The following is a 22,811-nucleotide window of genomic DNA, read 5'->3' as shown; positions in this document are numbered from 1 at the left end:
TTGTATGATAAATATTTGACTTGTTCTTAATTATGTGTTCTTAATTCTTGTTTTGATGTCCTAGGATACCAATTCAAGATAAGCTCTTATTCAAAGGAGGAATAGACCTTGTTTAAGAGTACATTTGTCATAATTAAGCAGAGTTGATTGTGCGCCTAAACATAAGGTGACAAGATTTTGCTGGATTAGGGTGAAACCTAATAAAGGGATCCATAAATTGAGTTAATGTAACCCTAGAGTGTTAATTAGAGAAAAGTCTCTGTTATTCAATCTAGGTATTAGACGTTATTAGTCTTGAATATGGATAATAACATAACTTAGGGATCTCTATGGAACAAGTTAAATGAATAAATCGTCCGATTCAGAGCCAGAATAACAAGTATAGTCTAGGTGGATTTTTCCTTAGGTATTGTCTTCATTCAATCGATTTTTCCAAAAACAATTCCCCAATTCCATTCTCTGTGCATTCTTAGTTTAGATAATTAGTTAGTTAAAACAAAAACCTCTTTATTCTTAGGCTAGATAATAAAAAGACAGTCATTACTAGTACTTTTAGCTCCTTTGGGTTCGACAATCCGGTCTTGCTAAAACTATACTACTATTCGATAGGTACACTTGCCTACATCGCGATAATAGTTGGTTCAAGAACGAGTAATTATAAATATTTAAAACCTATCATGAAATCACGCGATCAAGTTTTTGGCGCCATTGTCGGGGAGCGAAAATATTAGGAACACTCAATTTTTATTACTTTAGCCATTTATTTTTCGTGCACTTTAATTTATTATTATTATTTATTAATTTACTTTTTCCTTCTCTTGGCAGGTTTTTATAGTTTATGACTAGAAAAAAACCGTCAGGACTAGTACTTTTTGACGAAGAAATCGATCGTACAGTTCGCAGAAATCAAAGAGAAATAAGGCGAATCTCAAGATACACAGAGAACGAGCAAGAAGACGATACTCAACCCCCAACCAAAGAGATGGCTGAAAACCAAGGCAATCAGCTACCTTCTGCAATTGTGGTTAATCAAAATACTATTTCACGCGCTATGTATGATTATGCTAAACCTTCTTTAACAGGAACTGAATCGAGCATAGTTAGACTTGCTGTAGCTGCAAATACTTTTGAAATAAAACCTAACACTATTCAAATGATGCAGCAATTTGTTCAGTTTGATGGTTTGCAGGATGAGGATCCCAACGCTCATTTAGCCAACTTCTTAGAACTATGTGATACATTTAAAATTAATGGCGTCTCTGATGATGCCATTCATTTTTGGTGATTCTTTTTTTCATTGAGGAACAAAGCTAAACAGTGGATGAACTCGTTACCACGAGGGTCAATTAGTACTTGGGAGCAAATGACCGAAAATTTTTTACTAAAATATTTTTCGCCGGCTAAAACGGCTGAATTACGTAATGATATCTCTTCTTTTTTGCAGATGGATTTAGAAACACTTTACAATGCTTGGGAGAGATACAAGGACCTTTTGAGAAGGTGCCCTTACCATGGGTTACCGCTTTGGCTATAGGTTCAAATGTTTCATAATGGCCTGAATCCTTCGACTCGACAAATGGTTGACGCAGCTGCTGGCGGAACCATCAATAGTAAAGAGGAGATGTCACTGAATAACTATCAATGGTAAGTCGTGAGGACAAAGCCAACAAAAACAGCTGGCATTTGTAACGTCAATTCGGTCACCATGCTCTCTAATCAGGTAGAACATTTAAATAAAAAGATTGATGGTTTTCTTAGTTCTTCTCTGGTTCACCCAGTAATCGAGTGCGAAGCAAATGGAGGTGGAACAAGCCATTTGGAAGACCAACCTTATGGCCACAACATGGTTAACAAGCAATTAAATCCTTAACCTCAAAACAATCTATATAGTAACACTTACAATGCAGGTTGGAGGAACCACCCCAATTTCTCGTGGAGAGGTCAAGGAAATCAAAGACCACAACCACCTCCCGGCTACTAACAACCACCCTACCAACAGAAAAAGAAGCCGAACCTTGAAAAGATGCTCTCAAAGTTTATTTCATTGTTAGAAACTCATTTCCAGAACACCGAGACAACACTTAAAAATCAACAAGCGTCGATCTAAGGGCTCGAAACTCAGATAGCCCAACTTTCTAAACTAATTTCAAAAAGAGCACTAGGAAGTTTACCTAGTAACACCAAATTAAAAGAGCATGTGAAAGCAGTTACGCTAAGGAGTGAGAAAGTGTTAGCGGAAACTGAAAAGAAGCTAAACACAAGAAGCCGTGGTAAGCGAAAGGGGGGAAGAAAAACCCGAAAATAGTGACAAAATAGTGCCGAAGGAATATAAACCTCCAGTTCCATACCTAGCAAAATTGAAAAAAGACCGCATTGATGCACAATTTGGTAAGTTTCTTGAACTTTTTAAGCAATTACATATCAACTTACCTTTTGTTAAAGCCATCTCGCAGATGAGTACATACGCAAAATTTTTAAAGGAGCTTCTAACAAATAAAAGGAAATTTGAGGACTTGTCTACAGTAGAACTCGCTCAGCCATACTCCAAAACAAGATGCCAACCAAACTAAAAGATCCAGGGAGTTTTACTATCCCTTGCTTAATTGGTAGTTTGAATGTTGGGAAAGCACTAGCTGATTTAGGCGCTAGCATTAATTTTATGCCATATAAAATGTTCAAACAACTTGGACTTGGGGAACCTAAACCTACTAGGATGAGGCATTATAGAAGACGTACTTGTGAAAGTAGACAAATTCATATTTCCTATTGACTTTCTTGTGCTTGACATAGATGAAGATGTGGAAGTAACCTTAATTTTGGGGCGTCCATTTTTCGCCACTACTAGCGCTATAATCGATGTGGATGACGGTAAATTGGTACTTAGAGTAGGTGACAAGAAGATTATCTTTAAAATTTATGATGCTATGAAGTTTTCTAGGGAACAGAATGACTCATGTTATTTTATTGACTCTATTGATCATACTACTCAAGATTTTTTTTAGGAAACTTTACAAAAGGACACGACGAAACTGTATCTAGCTCAAGAAGAGGAGATAGATGATGAACCTAATGAGCATTTTTCAAGACAAGTAGAATATGAGGGGCTTAAGATAAACAATGAACTTAAGAAAAAACCCTCTATTGAAGAGCCACCTAAACTGGAAGTTAAAAAAATTACCAAACCACTTGGAATACGCATTCCTTGGAAATGATTCTACATTACAAGTTATTATTGCCTCTAACTTGCAACCCAAGGAGAAAGAGGAATTAATCCAAGTATTAAAAGACAATAAGAAGACCATAGCTTGGAAAATTTCTGACATTAAAGGAATCAGCCCTTCTTTTTGCACCTACAAAATTTTGATGGAAGATGAATACAAACTGTGTGTGCAAGCTCAAAGACGATTGAACCCTAACATGAAGGAAGTTGTAAAAGTTGAGGTAATTGAACTTCTAGATGCTAGAATTATTTATCCTATTTCTGATAGTTCTTGGGTAAGTCCAGTGCAGGTTGTCCCTAAGAAATGAGGCATGACAGTTGTGACCAACGAGAAGAATGAATTAATCCCAACAAGGACAGTCTCAGGATGGAGAGTTTGCATAGACTACAGGAAACTGAATGATGCCACAAGAAAAGATCATTTCCCCTTGCCATTCATTGACCGAATGTTGGAAAAATTATCTGGACAAATGTATTACTGCTTTCTAGACGGACTCTCTAGTTACTTCCAAATCCCAATAGCCCTTGAAGATCAAGAAAAGACGACATTCACATGCCCATGTGGTACGTTCGCTTATCGTAGAATGCCTTTTGGATTATATAATTCTCCTGCCACTTTTTAGCACTATATGATGGGCATCTTCAACGAACTCGTGGAAGATATCATGGAAGTATTTATGGTTTATTTCTCGGTATTCAGTAACTCTTTCCATCTCTCTCTTAAAATTTTAAAACGAGTTTTAATAAGATGTGAGGAAATGAACCTTGTGCTTAATTGGGAGAAATGTCACTTCATGTTCAAGAAGGTATTGTATTAGGGCATAAAATTTCTAGTAAAGGGATTGAGGTGGACAAATCTAAAATAGAAACAATCGAAAAATTATCCCCTCCTAGTTCGGTTAAGGCTATTAGAAGCTTTTTAAGACATGCTGGTTTTTATAGAAGATTTATTAAGGATTTTTCTAAAATAGCTAAACCTTTGACTAAATTGCTAGAAAAAGATATACCTTTTAATTTCAATCAGGAGTGCTTAGAAGCATTCAATACTCTAAAGGATAAATTAATTAATGCTCCAATTATAATTGCACCTGATTGGAATTTACCATTTGAATTAATGTGTGATGCGAGTGACTTTGTAGTAGGTACAGTATTGGGATAGCGGAGAGATAAGCATTTTCAACCTATCATTATGCTAGCAAAACTTTGACATCTGCACAAGAGAATTATACTACTACGGGAAAAGAGTTGCTAGCAGTAGTTTTTGCATTTGATAAATTTTGATCATATCTCATATTATCTAAAGTTGTTGTTTACACTGACCATTCCGCCCTTCGCTACCTTTTAACTAAAACTGATGCAAACCTTGACTTATTCGATGGATTCTCCTATTGCAGGAATTCGACTTAGAAATTCAGGATAAGAAAGGAGCTGAAATCTCGCGGCTGATCATCTGTCCAGGCTTGAGAACTCTAACACCAGAGAACTAGATGAAGTTGAAATAAATGATTCGTTCCCTGAAGAATAATTTTTCGCTATATCTGACTTTGAGGTACCTTGGTTTGCAGACATCACAAAATTTTTAACTGCTAACATTATCCCAAAAGGGTTAACACACTAGCAAAAGAAGCGATTCTTTAATGATGTGAAAAACTACTTTTGGAACGATCCCTTTCTGTTTCGTAGATGTGCAGATCACGTCATTAGAAGATACGTTACAAGATCAGAAACATAAAAAATATTGGAACATTGCCACTCAAGGCTAACCAGAGGACACTATAGTGGAACTAAGACCGCACACAAAATACTTGAATTAGGTTTTTATTGGCCCTCGTTATTAAAAGACGCTAATAGGTACGTTACGTCATGTGACAAATGCCAACGGACAGGTAACATATCTAGACGTGATAAAATGCCTCAAAACTATATGCTTTCATGTGAAATATTTGACGTTTGGGGTATCAATTTCATGGGCCCATTCCTCAGTTCATTTGGGAATAAATACATCTTAGTAGCAGTTGATTACATGTCCAAATGGGTGGAAGCCCAAGATCTACCTACTGATGATGCTAGAGTGGTAGTACGTTTCCTTAAGAAACTCTTCTCGAGATTCAGAACACCTAGAACAATTATCAGTCACAGGGGCAATCACTTTTGTAATACCCAATTTGAAAAAGCCCTTAAGAAATATGGAGTTCATCATAGAACAACCACCCCATACCATCCTCAAACTAATGGACAAGTTGAAGTAGCAAACCGAGAAATCAAACGGATCCTTGAAAAATAGTAGAATCAAATAGAAAAGATTGGCCAATGAAAGTAGACGACGCCTTATAGGCTTACAGAACTGCTTTTAAGACCCCTATAGGAACATCACCTTACAACTTGTTTATGGAAAAAGTTGTCTTCTACCATTCTAACTCGAGCATAAAGCTTTTTGGGCTATTAAATTTCTAAAACTTGATCCCGAAATTGCAGGAAAAAATAGGTTGATGCAGCCGAACGAGCTTGATGAGTGGCGAGCCAATGCATACGAAAATTCACGCCTATACAAGGAAGCAACAAAGCGGCACCATGACACTCGTTTAAAACAACGAAAACAATTTGAAGTTAGAGATCTTGTCTTACTATACAACTCAAGACTCAAATTGTTTCCTGGGAAACTTAAATCACGATGGTCAGGACCTTTCGTAATTCAAACTGTTTTCCCATATGGCACCATAGAGGTAAGTCACCCATCATACCATACTTTCAAAGTAAATGGACAATGTCTCAAACTTTATAATAGTGAAAATTTTAAAGACAATGGAGAGGAGCTACTACTCCACAAACTGCCCTGAATAAACCAACAAGGTAACAGTTGAGCTTCAACTATAAACAAGCACTTCTCGGGAGGCAACCCGAGTGCTAATGGTTTTAAATTATTTAAATTTCAAGTTTTAAACATTTAGGTCACTAACAGAGTATTTGAAGCACAGGTTCCCAACACCTGTAACATCCCAAACCCAGCCCAGACGTTATGGCCGAATCTGACGTGCCACATTGGAGTTGAAAACCCACGTTCCGTTTTAGTGTTTTAAAAACCATATTTTTTTGTTGAGTTAACAAAGTGTATGGAAGCTGAGCACCAGGTAGGTATCCAAGACAGAGGAGGTGAGCCATGAAGGCTGCTTAAGTACCAAGCTCTTTGATTGGATCCAATCCTAGACATGCCCACAACCATAGCCACACTTTGTTATACCGTGTTTAAATTCGTTTAAGTGGACGTCTTTGATAAATCGATTAATCATGGTGTTGAGATGCTTTGAAAACAAGTATCGTTTTGAAAACATGTCCTAAGTCTAGCCCATTTGAATAATTATCAACCAGGTTTAAAGTTATTAAAATAAAAATAATCCCAAAAATAAATAAAAGGAAAGTTAAAATGGCCTTATTACAACCCAAAAATAAATAATAATTAAAGGAAATTTAATGAAAACCAACACTTATTTAAAAGCCCAAAGACGATCACTGTGGCTACTCTGAATCCCCTCCGGCCCAAGTCCCCACATCAAGGCTCAACTGCGAGGTTAAGGAAAGGGGGTTTGGAAACTCAGTGTGCAACAAGCCCCTTTTAGAGCCCGAAACAATAATAGCCTGTTGGTCCTAAGCCCAAATCCAATCTCAACATGTACTGGGCCGTAGCCCTTTTCATATTTCATATTTCATAACACTGGGCCGAAGCCTTTTCATATTTCATATTACTGGGCCGAAGCCTTTACTGTAAACGGTATGGCCTATAGGCCAATTTCAATATCACATGTAATGTCAATGAGAGATGCAAGCCCATTTGGGGAGACTACTCAACCCACCATCCGCTACTCTCCACCCGTACCAACCAACACACCATGTAGGGATTAACTCGACCCACCCCGCCATAACTCTCCACTGGAAGCATAGTTGCTTTATCATATAACTAGAGGCCTAGCCACTTTTAATAACTGGGGCAAAAGCCCTTTTAATAACTGGGGCATAAGCCCTTTAATAACTGGGGCATAAGCCTTTTAATAACTGGGGCATAAGCCCTTTTAATAACTGGGGCATAAGCCCTTTTGCACTTCCTTCATCCGTATAAAAGCCCAACCCAATGCATTTATGAATACATCATGTGCATATCATACATATCATGTGCATAGCATACATGTCATGTGCATATCATACATACCATGTTTACTAAAATCCCATGTATCAAAATTCACATTTAAACCCTAGGGGTATAATGGTCATTTTTACTTAAGGGCAAAAATGATCATTTCCATATTATAAGGGTAATATCGTAATTTTACCAAAATTTAGGGATTTTTCCATGTTCATCATCAATTACTAACTATTCATTTGTTTAAACAGCGTTTCTGGCCTACTTTTAGTGAAACCGAGTTATTGGGCCTAAAACCCCTAATAGGCCCTACTTAGCCAATTTTGTCATCTAGGCCCATTTAGCCCATATCCATAACAGTATTAATAGTCTTAACATGTAATTTAACAGATTTTCGTTTTCTACCAATTTTTCCCAAATGGGCCCGAAAGCCTATTGGGCCCTATTGTAACCCCTCGAGGCCCAACTTACCGTAAATGCCAAAAATCACGATCTTACCGTTTCCAATGTTCCTGATCATCATCTCAACGAATTTAACTAACTAATGAGCGTTCGTTTGCTCACAAGTCCTCGAAATGCCAGAATTTTGGCATTTTGGCTTTTCGGCATCTATCACTTTAAGCTATGAAAAAGGGTTCGTTACACACCTGTTTGGCGATATTCCTCGACGAGATCTCCTACACAATTTCTCCTATATCCATCGTTAATAATCAGCTTCCCATAATTGAACCAAACCAAAAATCCTCTAATATTAATACTTACACATTCGGCCACCATCCATAATGGCCTTAGGAATCTTACCTTGCTGCGATTGATGACTAGGTCTAGCCACTCCGGTGATCCAAGCTACTCCAACTCGACACTACACCTTGCTACTCCTCCACTAAATAAACCACAAAAATATTAAAAGAAGACCCCATAAGGCCTATACCCATATTCGGCCACCTCCCTAAACTAGAGGGGTTTCTACTTTTGGCCAAAAGTTACTCTAGGAATCGTTTAGAGTTCGAGCACTTACCACAGTCTTTCTTCTCTTGAATCCGTACGCCTAAAAGGTAAAGGAATTGAATGCCAACAATTGAAAAGGAAAGAAAAGGTTTCTGGTCACAAAGAATCGGCACCCCCTATCTTCACTGATTTCGGCTTTTTGCGGTATCTCGGCAGAAGTAGAGATAAATGAAAGAAACAATGGGTGAATTGAGGGAATAGTGGGATGGTTTGAAAGAAGGAGAAGGAAGAAAAGATGGAAGAAGAGATGGTAGATTCGGCTGCAAAAGAAAAAGAGAGAAAGAGATTAATCCTCCAGGGAGAAAACGGCACACAAATACCTAAGTGCCGAAAATCCCTAACTAAACCCCTCTGCCGAAAGTCCCCCCTCCAATCTCCCTTATTTGGCCAACTCTATCTTCATATCAAATCCCTAAAATCTCTCCCCTTATCCCTGCTTAATCCATGCATTTGACTTGATCCAAACTATCCTCTTACAGAATCCACTTGGATTCCAACACTTACCCTTCCTGCACATAAAAATAAATACTCTTACTTGCCAACACAGGGAATCGATCCCCTGTCTTCCCTTATGCTCCACACGCCACCTTTTTAAGAGCTTAGTGGAGTCACCCTTGCCACTTTATTAAAGCTCTTTTTGTGATACATTTTACCCACAACTTTATATAAGGGCACCTAGCCAGAACCCCTAACTCCTAAGTCCAAAATTTAAAAATTCTACCGGGTTTTGGCCAACTCATGGGCCTTCCATAAGCCCATTTACATACCCAAATTATGAATTCCATAATCACATACCAAATTTTAGAAACTTACTTAAAATATCAAGAATTGCGAAAAACCCGAAAATCAGGATGTTACAACACCACACGACCGATCACATGGCCGTGATTAAGGTCATGTGACCAACACGGATGGAAACATGGTCGTGCGATATAGCTATGCAAAAACAGGGTAAAAGATTTCCCCAAACACGGGCCGCGAGAAAGCGCCACGGCCGTGTGACATGGCCGTAGCCGAATCTGCCAAATGAACACAGGCATGCAACACGCCTGTGTCTAGTAGCCGTGGACAACACTATCAAAATAACACAGACGTATGTAGAGCTACACGACTGTGGGAGAAGTGAATCACATCACACACGGTCGTGTAACATGATCATATAACCACACGGCCTATACACATGGGCGTGCCAGAAGGCCGTGTGACGACACCTTAATTTTTGACAAACACAGCCAAGCCACGACCCATACAGGCGTGTGCACCGGCTGTGCCATTTGAGAAATTGGAATAATTCTTTTATTTTATTTTTCTTTCATTAAGTTTTTAAGATTCATTTGTTTTCCTTTTAAACACGGCTTATCTTTGTGACTACTATCAAGATTATTCCCTTCACTCTCTTTTTATCATTCAGAATCATGCTTGACATCCAGATTAATTTCCAATACTCGATCTCGCTAATCCAAGAATATCATCCATTCATAATACATGAAGTTTCACTTCTCCCCCTATCTTATTTTTATACTTTAATACATATCTTTGTACATTGAGGGCAATGTACGTCCTAAGTGTGGGGGGATATTTATTTTATTATTAGAAAAATCCCTGAATAACTGCCTTGTTCTCTTCAAAAGCTCTCATATCATATTTATGATAAATTTTGATTAATTTCTGATTTTGATTGATATATCTTGAATTAAAACATAGGCATTTATGCATTGATTGTTTAAACTTTAAGACATTAGAGAATCAAGCATGATAAGTTGATTTTTAGGAATTTAAAATTTTAGGTTGTTTCCCCAAAATTTAGGTATTACTTTGAGTTGGGATCCACAAGTTTTAAACATTAAAAAGCCATAATTTTTGTGAGATTTTTGAGCCTTTTGAGCATTTATTAATTCTTTCATGCTCACTTTTATTATTGCTTTGAGTGCGTCAGTGGTGAACTGTTATTCTAGAACTTGCTTGATTATTCATGTTGAGACCACACCATTTGATTTGATATGTCAAAATGATTAAGGTACTTAGGATTAACCCACTCATGCCATGAAAAGCCTACCTCCACAATTAACCCCTAGTGAACCCCCTTAAGCCTAACAAGCCATTTCTTGTATTACCCTTAATATTAACCTTTAACCTATTAGTGTTGAAATCCTCTAAATTAATTTAAGCTCCATTTTTGTCGAGATTTGAATTGAAATAGTTGTTTAGCTATGTTTTATTCTACTTTGTAATTTAATGTGTTCTTTAAAAAAAAACATGTATACATATTAGTAGTGATCTTTTGTTTGTAAGCTTCAGAAGCTAAATTCCTTAGTCTGAGAAGAAGCTCTGTTGTACGCAAGAAATGATGAACTCTTTTTCTAGTTAGGTAATTTTTCAATTCAATCTCGATTCTAACCCATTCTTTTAGCTTGTGACCACACCCCCTAACCAAACCTCATTACAACCCTCTAAAGTCCTTTTGATTGATGTATCATCTTAAATTATAGTGGTGGAGATTTGATTTTCATGCAAGCCTATGGTAATGACTTTTCATTATTGACTATTGAGTGCTTCATTTATTGTCCTTAAACACCTCGAGTGATTTGAGTGAATCTGTAGTGAGGATGTGAAACTCTGTGGTATTCTGAATCAAAGGTAATTACTTAAATGAGGAGAGACACCTATGTTTGCATGATTAAATACTTAACTTGGAATGTTTGAAACTTTTATATTCTTTTAGTTAAATTCTCAATGTATGATTACCTATGGATTATTCTGAGATATTATCGATAGAAATTATAAGTTGAGAAGAATTTATTTTGATTATGAGTTGGGAATTTTGCTTGAGGACAAGCAAATGCTTAAGTGTGGGGGTATTTGATAAACCATAATTTATACATATTTTTACCCCATGTTTAATGCATTTTATGGATGATTTTCCATTAGAATTGGTGAATTCGATGCTCCTAATTCTTTAATTTCATTTTTTACACTTAGGAGAGCATAGGAGAACGAAAGGAAGGAGAAACGGACCTAAGTATGAAATCAACACGACCTGGACCTCCTCATACGGGCAAACCACACGGCCATATCAATTTGGCAGGCTCGAGCGTCGCCTGGAGTAATCGCACACGGGCGTATCCCTGCCGAGCCCAAGTTGAGTCCAATTCGGAAAAGGCTAATTTTGAGGGCTTTTGGGCATTCCAAAGCCTATAAATACACCCTAGAGAAGGAAGAAAATGGAGGATGGAGTAAGGGGGTAAGGAATTACTCCAAGAAAGCCGATTGATTCATCTTAGAAGCCGGATTCATCATCAAGACTGAAGATCTCTCTTCAATTTCCCTTCAGGAGTTTTGGGTTTTCTTTATGTTTTGTACTCTTTATTATTCTGAGATCTTTTCTTATTTAGTTATGAACTAAATCCCCTAAATACCTAAGGGGAATGAAACCTAATACGAATCTTGTTATTATTTTCTGAATTGTATGATAAATATTTGACTTGTTCTTAATTATGTGTTCTTTATTCTTGTTTCGATATCCTAGGATACTGATTCAAGATAAGCTCTTATTCAGAGGAGGAATAAACCCTGTTTAAGAGTACATTTTTCATAATTAAGCGGAGTTGATTGCGCGCCTAGACATAGGGTGACAAGATTTTGTCAGATTTGGGTGAAACCTAATAAGGGGATCCATAGATCGAGTTAATGCAACCTAGAGTGTTAATTAGAGAAAAGTCTCGGTTATTCTATCTAGGGATTAGACGTTATTAGTCTTGAATAGGGATAATAAAATAACTTAGGGATCTCTACGGAACAAGTTAAATGAATAAATCATCCGATTCGGAGCCAGAATAACAAGTATAGTCTAGGTGGATTTTTCCTTAGGTATTGTCTTCATTCAATCGATTTTTCCAAAAGCAATTCCCCAATTCCATTCTCTGTGCGTTCTTAGTTTAGATAATTAGTTAGTTAAAACAAAAACCTCTTTATTCTTGTGCTAGATAATAAAAAGACAGTCATTACTAGTACTTTTAGTTCCTTTGGGTTTGACAATACGGTCTTCCTAAAATTATACTTCAGTTCGATAGGCACACTTGCCTACATCGCGATAATAGTTGTTTCAAGAACGAGTAATTAGAAATATTTAAAACCTATCACGAAATGACGCGATCAAATAACAAGTATGACTAATCTATTTATTTAATTTTTACATTGTTTAGTGAAAGTAAGTGATTCCAGAATGATATATTTATATAAAAGTTTGAAACGAAAGATGAATTACAAAATGATTATATGTTAAATGTGTTAGTGTTATGGTAAGAAGAAACGTTTAAGTGAAATGGTTATATGAAATGCTTATAAGGAAAAAATATATATGCATCAATTATTCATGAGAGTGTAATGAATCGAAAATGAAATTTAGCTTAAGATATAATGAAAATTATGCCTAGATGTTTATTCTAATATGCTTTGTAGTTAAGTTGCCTTTATACGAGCTTACTAAGCATTATTACTTATGTTAGTTGTTTTCTTTTCCTATAGATCATTGGAAAGATTGATTTGTTTGGAAGTTCATCAGAGACCTATCACACTATTCAGCAGTTAATTTGGTAGTTTTGAGTATTTTCTGATCAAGGTTAATAATGGTATGTATTGAATATTCAATTATGCTATACGATGATATGTAATGGTGATTTGGTATGTTATGTTTTCAAGAATGTTTGGTTGATGGACTTGTATTGCTTATTATGCTATGTCATTTTGGTACTTTAAAGTGCTTGTGAACAAGGTTTTTTTGGCATGTTGATGATGGCTTACAAATGGTAAATTTGAGACATGTTTTAGCATATATTTGAACTAGGCCTTTATGCATGAATTGAGGTAATGTTAGCATGTGTTGGTAAATGATGTGTTGATGCTATTGTGGTGCCTTTGAATGACATATTGGTTAGGTGATTTAGTTTGTTTGAAATTGTACGTTTAATTGTGTTTGAAACTATTGAATGTGTGCCCTAATGGATTTGTTAGTTAATTATGGGTTAGGCTTGAAATGGCATGAATTTAGGTGCATTTTTGGGTTCACACGGCCTAGGGCATGGGTTGTCACATACCCGTGTGACATCTGAGGATTTCTTAAGGTTCAAGTCAGTGAGTTACACAGCCTGGCATACGGGCATGCAACACGACCGTGTGACCCTACTCAAAGAGTTACACGGGTGAGGACACGGGTTGGCACACAGCCGTATGACCCCTATTTGTAAATTTTGCAACTTTATCCTAAACTTTCCATTTTGTCTTAAATTAGTCTCGAATTGCTTCCAACCTATTTTTAAGGCCTTGAAGGCTCGACTTAAGGATAGGATGTATATGATTGAATGGATTATAATTCATTTAATTTATTTGAGTGTTAAGATGTTAAATGTTTTGATTGTTTAGTAATTCTCTGTAACCCTAATTTGGCGACAAAGACGGGTTAGGGTTGTTACAAGGCATCTCTATGAATTCATTTACATTTCCTTTCAGACCATACGATTAATTTTAGAGACAAGAGACCTACGACTTAACATGAATAAAGGCTCATACACATTTAACATTAATATACCAAATAGACTATTGACGAAAAACATCAATCCCACTTGCAGCAACATCTTATTTTCATAGAATAGGTATATTTACATTAAACCCCCATTATGAAAGCATTAAACACACATGGAGTAAGAAGAAACTCACCAGAAAAGTGCACCAAGGTTAAACAACAGGACGCCCTTATCTTGGGAGCTTTCAGGAGTATCTTGAGTAAAGGTTAAGCGATGAAGATGTTGGTTGAATACAACTAACCCAAATCATGCAACAAGCCTTAAGTTTAGGACTTTTTCAAGAGAAAAAAATGTAGAGAAAGTTTGAGAGGGTAAGTTGGTTGCCAAAGAAAGCATAAACTTACTATAGAAGCTGAGGTTTGTTTTTATACAAAAATACACAAAAGGAAAACCCTAGTGGGTAAGTTAAATTACCACACTACTTTTCTTTCGATAAACATGATTACGTACTTTCTCTCTTATCTTAAATGCATGTCCTATCATTACAGTAACTTTATTTCATTCAAAACTAATTCTCTTTAGGCTAACCAAATCGTTGAATCAAAATATTAAGATAATACTAATAATAAACGTTCCTTCTAGATTTAGGTCTTGACGATAAGGACTTAACTATAAGGATTCAACATACTTATCTATCGGCTTGGGCAGCGTGTACTTTACAGAAGAGTCTGTCAATTTCCAACTCGCCCAAATACAAGCTTTGCCCAAAGGCGAATCCTAAAATTTCATACACCAAGCAAGATGTAATACTCTGCTCATTCATAACTTACTCTATTTACAATACTTCTACAAACAGCATCAAACACTAAGGCTTCGTCAGGTGGGATTTTACAAGTAGACTATAAATATTATTTTATAAGCTTTGGAAGAAAAATTTTGGTGGTTGAACATTTCTCCTTAGTTTTTCATATTTTTAGATTAGGTTTTCTTCTTAGTTTTTCATATTTTTAGATTAGGTTTTCTTTTCTTTTCATTTTTAGATTAGATTTAAAATAAATTTTATTTTTGTTGTTTTCTATTTCTTCTTTTATTGTTGAAGACTATGCAAAATAAATATCATCAAACTCTTGGCTTTCATTGGATTTCCATTATTTGAATGAGCATTTTCTTAAACCCTTCTAATTCTAGCAGTCTATTTAAGTAGCAAGTGCTCAGCTCATTTGAGAGGTTATAAAAGCAACTCAATCTCTTTGAGAGTTAGTAACTTCAGATTGCTGCAGACTTGGAAAAGGTGCATGAACGAATAGCCATTTTATAGGCCTATGTGGAGAAGAGAGATACTGTTATGAAAAGGTCCCTTTTGAAGAACTTCACCAAGCCCTGAATTTCCTAAGGAACTATAGGCATTTATTGAAGAAGGGATGGCCGAAGTAGAGCCAGCTTCAACAGAACCTGGAGCCACCAACCCTACTACTAAGAGATAGAAACCAAATCCCCTAGCTAAAACACATAAAAGACTAAATTAGGGACTAAATTAGTCCACATAGAGACCATTGATAAGGGGACTTAAAAAGCAAACCCTACACTAGTAACACTAGAGGATAGTAATACATCTATCCCACCTACATCTACCACAAAAATGACTAAAAAAGACCGTGAAATCAATCGCCTCATTGATGAGATCACTAAGTCTGACAACGAAGAAGATGACGTACCAATTGAATCACTAAAAAGAAAAATGGGTTATAAGTATTCGGCACGTAAGTCCACCCATCGCAATTGAAGCAACAATAATAAGCTCCAAGGTAGGGGAGTTCTCTTCCCTTTACTTTATTGCATCATAACAATCATTTTTTCCCATGACATTCAAGGTGTAAATATATTCTTGCATTTATGATTCATGTCTGTGCATGCATTGAGGACAATCTGTAACACCCCTAACCCGTATCTGTCCCCGGAGTAGGGTTACAAGGGATTACCGATTAATTCACAACACATAGCATACATTTATCAAACATAAAGCATTCATTCTCATAAATCATTGAACACAATCTCATTGTCCCTTATAAGGGCTTACGAGGCCTTAAACATGTTTTAGAAGTGGTTTGGGACTAAACTGATAACATATGAAAATTTTGAAAACTTTGAAAAATATCAACCATACAAGGGTCACACGCCCGTGTGAACAGGCTGTGTGCCTTACATAGCTCCAGACACGACCGTGTCTCAAACCGTGTGGAAACAGGGCATACATACTGGCATGTATCAGACGACCAAAGACACGCCCGTGTGCTAGGCCGTGTGCCAATTAGGAGGTATACTGACTTGTACCATACGACCAGTCACACGCCCATGTGTGAGACCGTGTGGATCATACTGGCTTCAATTCAATTTCAACACCAGGGGACACACAACTACATAACATGACGATGTGTCACACACAGCTGAGACACACGCCTGTGTCTCTGCCTATGTGGACAAAAATAGGCAATTTGCAAGGCCAATTTGCCACCCAACTTCATAATACCTACACAAGACAAAATGGTACCATTTCATTATACAATTAGGTAGCCAAAATCGTCAACCAAATGCACAATTCATTCCATTATAATTTCATCTATTCCAATTCTCAAATCATTACCATTTACTTAACCAAATACAGGCCAAAAAAAATCAAACAATAAGGTTCATTTATCATAATTCACATAACCATTTTAACTTCCATAATGTTTTGGTTACAACCATGCCAAAACAAACCAAAATAAGCCATCACTCATGGCTATATATATACAAACCAAAATAAATACATTTATAAACCACTTCTAATAGCCAAACACACATTAATATTAACTTCATTTACAAGCCAAATCTCATGGCTATAATCACAACCAAATACCACATCTAGCCTATACATGCCATATACCATAAATGTAAAATTCAAAAGTACCAACTTAGATGTTCGATAGCGCGATGATGTTCCTGATGACTCTCGGATCCGATCTAGCCTTGATTCACTATAAAACATAGAAAAAATAACACGAAGTAAGCTTCACAGCTTAGTAAGCTCGTATGATATAAACTTGACTAATCACAAATACGACATTCATAAATCCAAACATATTATCATGTACTTTATGATTACTAACAAACCTTTCACCTGCTTATTCATACGCTTATATAAAAACTTTGTAACTTCTTTGATTTAAAGCTCATAATATACAAGTACATACCTATACCAATCCTTAACAAGTTCATACATACATAGAATACCGTTGAATACTCAATGTCTCATACACTAAGTGCCATACTTAATATCTCACACACTAAGTTCTGTACATAGCTGAAGCTATCTCAAATCACACACTAAGTGCAATATAGAGCTGAAGCTATGTCGAATCGCACACTAAATGCCATATATAGTCGAAGCTATGTCGAATCACACACTAAGTGCCACAAATAGCCGATTTGTTGTCAAACATAAATGTAGTCCCGTATATACAATTTATGCAATATCAAAGCACCAAAAGCATAATTATTATAGTGCTTAATACATACGAACTTACCTTGTATTTAGAATTAATGGACCGGGTCGACTACTCGATAACCTTACATTTCCCCCGATCTAAATCTGAATTCTTTATTTCTTGATCTATGTGAATTCAAAATTAACTTATTTATTCATCTACTCATTCAATTAATCCAAAAATACAGGTTTGGGCATTTTTACACCTTAGCCTCTAAACTTTCACATTTAATCAATTTAGTCCCTATTTCAAAAATACACAAAAATCACACAATTCAACAAAACCCATGCTTGGCCGATTTATACATAACTCTCTAGTAGTCCAAAACTTTCATTTATTTCACATTTCAACCACACAATTTGCACATTTCACAATTTAATCCCTATTACGTATTTTCATCAAAAAATCACTTTACAAAACATAAAAATCTATCATCAAAAATTCAAATTTCATCTTCAAACACCAAAGAACACATAAACTCATCAATGGTAACTCTTAAAATCTTGAACAATTTCGAAATTAAATGTACGGGCTAGTTAGATTGAGCTGCAACGATTACAAAAACATAGAAATCACTAAAAATCAAACAAAATTTAACTTACAATTGAGCTAGGAGATGATTGAATGCTTCAAGACCTAAAATGGATTTCTTCTTCATTAAATTTGGCTAGAAAGAAGATGATAATGAAAGGAAATTGTGTTTTATTTAATTTATTAACTTATTTACTTAATTACTTATTTAATCTTATGGGTAATTCAAAATTTCAATTATGACTTGCCATTATCATCCACTATCATAATAATGGTCTAATTACCACCGAAGGACCTTAAATTTAAGGTTCTATATCTATTACATACTTTTAGCTAATAGAACTCCACTTTTACACTTTACGCGATTTAGTCCTATTTCACAAATTGAGTATTCAAATGGTAAAATTTCTTTACGAAACTTCTACACAATAATTCTATCATGCTATAGACCTTATTAGAATGATAAAATAAATATTTTGAATTTGGATTTATGGTTCAAAAACCACTGTTCTGATTTGACTAAAAAACGAGTTGTTACATCTCTCCCCCGTTAAGGGATTTTCGTCCCCGAAAATCTTACCAGTGAATAGTTTTGAGTATTTTTTTCTCATAGCTTCCTCGAGTTCCCATGTAGCTTTTTCAACCCCGTGTCGATGCCATAATACTTTCACTAATTCGATTCTCTTATTTCTCAACTCTTTGATCTCACAAGCTAAAATTCGAACCGGTTCTTCAGCATATGACATATCAAACTGAATTTCAACCTCTGTTGGGGAAATAACATGTGAAGGGTCGGATCGGTACCGTCGAAGCATTGACACATGAAACACATTACGTATTTTCTATAACTCAGATGGTAAATATAGTCGATATGCCACTGGCCCAACTTGCTCAGTAATCTCATATGATCCGATGAATCGCGGGCTCAATTTCCCTTTCCGACCAAACCTTAATATCTTTCCATTTCATGTCTGCATATGATTTCTGTCGATCCGAAGCTGCTTTCAAACTATTGCAAATTACTTTTACTTTTTCTTCAGTCTCTCTAACCAAATCAACCCCGTGAATCTTATTTTCACTGAGCTCACTTCAGTACAATGGTGTTTGACATTTACGACTGTATAAAGCTTTGTACGGCCCCATCTTTATACTCGATTGGAAGCTATTATTGTAAGCAAATTCAATAAGCGGTAGATATTTCTCCTAGCTACCATCAAAATCAAGAATGCAAAAACACAACATATCTTCAAGTATCTGAATAACTCGTTTGGATTGACCATTCATTTTCGGGTGAAATGAGTGCTAAAATGCAGCTTTGAACCTAAAGCATCTTGTAATTTCTTCCAAAATCATGAATTAAATCTTGGATCTCTATCCGAAATAATAGATAAGGGAACACCATGTAATCTCACAATTTCAGAAATATACAACTCAGCTAATTTATCAAGCGAGAAATCTATACGTACTGGAATAAAATGAGCAAACTTCGTCAATCTGTCAACAACAACTGGTACGTGATATTCGCGACAGGTTTTAAAAATTTATAATTAAGCGTTCTTGAAACTAACTATTATCACGATAAAGGCAAGTGTACCTATCGAACAATAGTATAGCTTTAGCAAGACCGGATTGTCGAACCCAAAGGTACCAAGAGTACTAGTAATTACTTTTTTTTTTATTATCTAGCCTAAAAATTAATGGATTTGTTTATCTAAACTAATTAACTAAACTAAGAGTGCATAGAGAGAAATTGGGGAAAAGCTTTTGGGAAAATTTGATTGATTAAGACAATACCCAAGGAAAAATCCACCTAAACTTCACTTGTTATTTGACTTTAAACCAGACAATTTATTCATTTGACTTGATCCGTAGAAATCCATAAGTTATATTATTATCTCTCTTGAGCCTAATAACATCTAACCCTAGGTTGATTAACTGAAATCTCTTTCTAATTAACGCCCTAGTGTTGCATTAGCTCGATTTATGGATCCCCTTATTGGGTTTCACCCTAATACGGCAAAATCTTATCACCCTATCTCTACGCGTGCAATCAACTCCGCTTAATTACGACAAATTTACTCTTAGACAGGGTCTATTCTTCCTCTGAGTAAGAGCATTAACTTGAATCAATATCCTGGAATATTAAAACAAGAATTAAGAACACATAGTTAAGAACAAGTAAAATATTTATCATACAATTCAAATAATAATAACAAGATCTGTCTTAGGTTTCATTCCTTTTAGGTATTTAGGGGGTGGTAAACCGTAATTTATACATATTTTTATCCCATGCTTAGCGTATTAATGGATGGTTTCTCCTTAGATTTGGTGAATTTGATGCTCCTAATCCTTTAATTTCATGTTCTATACTTGAGGGAGCATAGAAGAGTAAAAAGAGTGAGAAACGGGTCGAAAATGGAGAAAATGGACCTACGTGGGAAATCAACACGGCCTGGACTTCCTCACACGGGCATGTCACATGGTCGTGTCCCTTTGGCAGGATGGAAGCACAACTTACATGGGTAGACTACACGCTCGTGCCTATTCAACAGCCTTGACCACGGGCTAGAGTTATTACACACGGGTGTGTCACACAAGCGTGTCCCTACCGAGCCCAAGTATAACCCTATTCGGAAAGGCCAATTTTGAGGGCTCTTAGGCATTCTAAAGCCTATTTAAACACTAAGGAGGCACTGAGGAGGAGGACATGGAGTAGGAGGCAAGGAATTACTCAAGGAAGCCGATTGGTCCATCTCAGAAGCCAGATCCATCATCAAGACTGAAAATCTCCCTTCAATTTCCATTCAGGGGTTTTGGGTTTTTTTTATGTTTTGTATTTATTATTCTTCTGAGATGTTTTCTTCTATAATTATGAACTAAACTCCCTAAATACCTAAAAGGAATGAAACCTAAGACGAATCTTGTTATTATTAACAGAATTGTATGATAAATATTTGACTTGTTCTTAATTATGTGTTCTTAATTCTTGTTTTAATATTCCAGGATATTGATTCGAGTTAATACTCTTATTCAGAGGAGGAATAGACCCTGTCCAAGAGTAAATTTGTCATAATTAAGCTGAGTTGATTGTATGCCTAGAGATAGGGTGATAAGATTTTTTTGGATTAGGGTGAAACATAATAAGGGGATCCATAGATCGAGTTAATGCAACACTAGATGTTAATTAGAAAGAGATTTCAATTAATCAATCTAGGGTTAGACATTATTAGTCTTGAGAGAGATAATAATATAACTTAGCAATTTTTACAGATCAAGTCAAATGAATAAATCGTCTAATTCAGAGTCAAATAACAAGTGAAGTCTAGGTGGATTTTTCCTTTGGTATTGTCTTAATCAATAGAGTTTTCCCAAAACTTTTCTCCAATATTCTCTCTGTGCAGTCTTAGTTTAGTAATTAGTTTAGATAACCAAATCCCTTAATTTTTAGGCTAGATAATAAAAATAAGGTAATTACTAGTACTCTTTGTTCCTTTGGGTTAGACAATCCGGTCTTGCTAAAGCTATACTACTGTTCGATAGGTAAACTCACCTTCATCCTGAGAATAGTTAGTTTCAAGAATGATTAATTATAAATATTTAAAACCTATCGTGAATATCTCATATTAAGTTTTTGGCGCCGTTGCCGGCGAACTAGGATATTAGGAACACTTGATTTTTATTACTTTAGCCATTTTAATTTTATTGCAATTAAAATTTTTATTTTATTTTCTAATTCTTCATTTATTCTCTTCTGACAGGTTTTTCTAGTTTATGACCAGAAGAAACCCGTCAGGACCATTACTGTTTGATAGTGAGATCGATTACACAGTTCGCAGAAATCGAAGGGAAATCAGGCGAAGCTTACAATACATAGAGGAAGAGCAAGAGGACGATACTTCTACCACAACTAAGAAGAGGGCTGAAAACCAAGAAAATTTGCTACATCCTACGATTGCTGTTAGTCAGAATCCTACTCTGTGCACCATGTATGATTATACTAAACCTTTTTTAATAGTAACTGAATGGAGCATAGTTAGGCCTGCTGTTGCTACAAATAATTTTGAACTGAAACCTAACATAATTCAAATGATCCAACAGTTTGTTCAGTTTGATGGTTAGCAGGACGAGGATCCCAATGCTCACTTGGAAAATTTCTTAGAGTTTTGCAACGCTTTTAAAATCAATGGCATTTCTGATGATGCCATTCACCTTCGGTTGTTTCCCTTTTCGTTGAAGAATAAGCCTAAAAAATGGTTGAACTCGTTACCACGAGGGTCAGTCACTACTTAGGAACAAATGACTGAAAAGTTTTTATTAAAATATTTTTCACCGGCTAAAACAGTCAAATTACGTAATGATGTCTCTTCTTTTGTGCAGATGTATTTAGAAACACTTTACAATGCATGAGAGAGATACAAGGACCTGTTGAGACGGTGCCCTCATCATGGGTTACCACTTTGGCCACAGGTTCAAACGTTTCATAATGGCCTGAATCCTTCGACTCCACAAATGATCGATGTAGCCACTAGCGGAACCATCAATAATAAAACACCTGAAGATGCTTATGAATTTATAGAAGATATGTCACTGAATAATTATCAGTGGCAAGTCATAAGGACAAAGCCAACAACAGAAGCCGACATTTATAACGTTGATTTGGTCACCATGCTCTCTAATCAGGTAGAACTCTTGAATAAGAAAATTGATGGTTTTCTTAGTTCTTCACAGGTTCACCTAGTAATGCAGTGCGAAGCAAGTGGAGGTGGATCAAGCAATTCAGAATACCCGCCCTATGGCCACAACATGGAGAACGAGAAGTTAAATTACATGGGTAATAATCCTCGATCTCAAAATAATCCTTATAGTAATACTTACAA

At 36.0% G+C, this 22,811-nt stretch overlaps 2 non-coding genes across 2 annotated transcripts; both read right to left on the bottom strand.

Annotated features, from left to right (window-relative positions):
* Nucleotides 1-1,412: 1,412 nt before the first annotated feature.
* LOC121231270 (small nucleolar RNA R71) lies at nucleotides 1,413-1,518 on the bottom strand. The gene has a single exon (XR_005929334.1). It is a non-coding gene; the product is annotated as a small nucleolar RNA R71 (small nucleolar RNA).
* A 20,760-nt stretch (nucleotides 1,519-22,278) lies between these two features.
* Nucleotides 22,279-22,385, bottom strand: LOC121231750 (small nucleolar RNA R71). Its single transcript, XR_005929805.1, has one exon. It is a non-coding gene; the product is annotated as a small nucleolar RNA R71 (small nucleolar RNA).
* Nucleotides 22,386-22,811: the final 426 nt, after the last annotated feature.

This window comes from Gossypium hirsutum, chromosome A06 (assembly GCF_007990345.1).
Source record: "Gossypium hirsutum isolate 1008001.06 chromosome A06, Gossypium_hirsutum_v2.1, whole genome shotgun sequence".
Lineage (NCBI taxonomy): Eukaryota > Viridiplantae > Streptophyta > Magnoliopsida > Malvales > Malvaceae > Gossypium > Gossypium hirsutum.
Note: the sequence above shows the minus strand (reverse complement) of the source record. Positions and strands in the feature narration are given on the sequence as shown.